This window comes from Chrysochloris asiatica, unplaced genomic scaffold (genome assembly GCF_000296735.1).
Source record: "Chrysochloris asiatica unplaced genomic scaffold, ChrAsi1.0 scaffold00061, whole genome shotgun sequence".
Taxonomy (NCBI): domain Eukaryota; kingdom Metazoa; phylum Chordata; class Mammalia; order Afrosoricida; family Chrysochloridae; genus Chrysochloris; species Chrysochloris asiatica.
The window spans coordinates 16,323,298-16,326,092 of NW_006408579.1; the positions used below are offsets into that span (position 1 = coordinate 16,323,298).

At 40.4% G+C, this 2,795-nt stretch overlaps 1 pseudogene; it reads left to right on the plus strand.

The window, feature by feature from the left end:
* Positions 1–304: 304 nt before the first annotated feature.
* On the plus strand, positions 305–970 carry LOC102819762 (annotated as a pseudogene).
* The last annotated feature ends 1,825 nt before the right edge of the window (positions 971–2,795 follow it).

Consider the following 2,795-nt stretch of genomic DNA (forward strand, 5'->3'; position numbering starts at 1 on the left):
AAGAAGTGACCAAAGTGCAGAGTCAAAAAAATCTTTAAGAGGAAGAAATGATATTAAAACTACCTAAAAAGAAATTAAAAAAAAAAATTATTGGTAGGTACCTTCAACAAATTAGGCAAACTTCAAAGGAAATTACATACAAAAAAATCAAGGAAAACAAAGACAAAACTCTAAAAGAATTATATATATATACAAATTGACAAAGTAACTAGACAATTAGAGTCCATGAAAAAATAGCAAATAGGCAAATGGTGAGCAGTGGTCATAGCACAGGGAGGTTCAGCAGAGGTTTTGTTGGTTTCAGATGGTTTTCACTAGCTACTGGGTGGTGAAATCCTCCTTGCAGTAGATCCTCAATAGTCACTACTTTTCTGGAAAGAAGGAAGGGAATAAACCTAGTGCTATAGTCCATGCCAGCCACACATGTTGCTCCTCAGCTTGCACAGCCATAGCAGTGAGAGTTCCAGGGTCCCCTTCAATTGTTGTAGTAATGTGGGTCTAGGGCTTCGGTGATGTTCCTGATTCCCCTCACCCACCGCTGAAGATCCCAGGTGGATGAGGGGATAGTCAGAGGGATCACAATCTTTCAGCTAAGTTATTTTACTCAGATAATTGGCTGAATGTAATAGAGGAGCTAGCGTCTAACTACAAATCCATGGTCACCGATGGTAAACACATTACCTGGAGGGCTGTGCTGAGTGACAGCTGCCTCTAAGTCAAAATCCCAAGTGATGCCCTGCTCAAGGGGAGGAACAACAGTCTCATGGTCCTCCTTGAGTTTGCCTTGAGCAGCTCGTGTGGACCATGTCTTCATATGCTTCCACAAGAGCCAGGATCACAGAGCCCTGTTGCTCTGTACCTCCAGTTTTTTTGAGCTTTGAGATTATGTGACCATAATTTGAGATTTCTTGTCTCCAAGAAACCCAACTCCTGCTACATGCTTGAGAGGGACTCCTCAGAGAAGCAGTAGCCACCAGCACCACCATCTGTAGAGACCAGACTGCCCAATGGCAGAGCCCAGTGATGGCTCTGTCCCTTATAGGTGAGTGGAGGTGTCAGGGACCCCTTTCCAGTGTGGGTCTCTATGTTGTAATTGTGCAAATAAACTTTCTTTCCAAATCCAAATAAATAAATACCGTAAAGGAAATCCAAAAGTTTAATAACTAAATTTGAGAAATAGATAATTCAATGGAAGAACAGAGGAGTGAAACTGAATCAATGGAAAACAGAATTAGTAAGACTGAAGACAAATCTGTTACAGAAACAATAAGGAAAGAGAACAACAAAAAAAGAAAATATCCTAAGAATTATGTGAGACGATCAAGAAGAGTAACAAGCGTGATAGAATTTTAGATCAGGAAGAAACAACTAAAAGGTACCAAGAAAATTATTGAAGATTTATTGGAAGAAAACTACATTGACATTATGAAAAGTAAGAACATATGCATTCAATAAGCACAATGAAGGCAAACTAGGATATACCATAAAATCAAATCACCAATATATATCACAATCAAACTTTTCAAAGACAGAATCCTGAAAACAGCTTAGGAAAACCAAGTTATCAACAAAGAAAAAGCCATAAGACTAAGCTCTTTTTTTGGGCAAAAACCAAGCAGGCAAAGAGGCAATGGGAAGGCATATCTAAAACACTAAAAGAAAAAAAAAAAGCCAACTAAGAATTATATGCCTAACAAAATTGTCACTCGAAAATGTCAGCAAAATTAGACTTCCCAGAAACTAAGGGAATTTGTAAAACCAGAAAAACCATAGAAAAAATGCTAACAGAAATACCCACGACAGACGACAATCTGAGATCAAAGCACATATTATCCAGAAATTAGACCAGAGATTTTTGTAGTTGTTAAGTGCTATCAAGTTGGTTACAACTTATAGCTACTCTGTATAGGAGTCCTGGTGGGGCAATGTGGGTTAATGCTCTGGGCTGCAAAGTTGTTTGAACACCAAGGTTGTTGGTTCAAGCTCACCAGCCACTCCTCAGAAACCCTATACAGGATCACTATGGGTTGGCACTTGATGGCACTAAACAACAACAATAGGGTCTTCAAGGAGCAGCTGGTAGGTTTGAATCACCAAACTTGAAGTTAGCAGGCCAGTGCTTATTCTACAGTGCCACACCAGGACTCCAACCCAGATATAGAAGTATCAAAAATAAAATAAAACTATTGATGTGATAGGGATCCAGGATTGCAATTATTCCCCATCAATGAGGAATTCCCAGTAAGTGTGGGTCATAAGCTTACCTTGATCAAGTCCGTGCTCTTTGTATACACTGCCCACTACTCGTCTGTCAGTTTGTTGTACTATGGTGGCTTGTGTGTTGCTGTGATTCTGGAAGCTATGCCATGGGTATTTTAAGTACCAGCAGGGTCACCCATAGTGGGCAGGTTTCAGATGAGCTTCCAGATGAAGACTAGGAAGTAGGGGAGATGAACTACTTCCGAATAGTGAGTCACTGAAAACCTTATGAATAGCAGAGAAACATTATCAGATGTAGTGCCGGAAAATGAGCTCCAAAAGTTGGAAGGAACTCAAAAGGCACCAGGGGAAGAGCTACCTACTCAAAATAGAGTTGATTGTAATGATGTGAATGGAGTAAAGCCCTCAGGACCTTCATTTTCTAATGGGGCACAATTTAATATGAAGTGAAACAGCTGTGGTGGTGGTGGTGGTTGTGGTTATGTGCCGTCGAGTCGGTTCCAACTCATAGCGACCCTATACAGGGTTTCCGAGGCTATAAATCTTTACAGGAGCAGAAAGCCTCATCTTTCTCC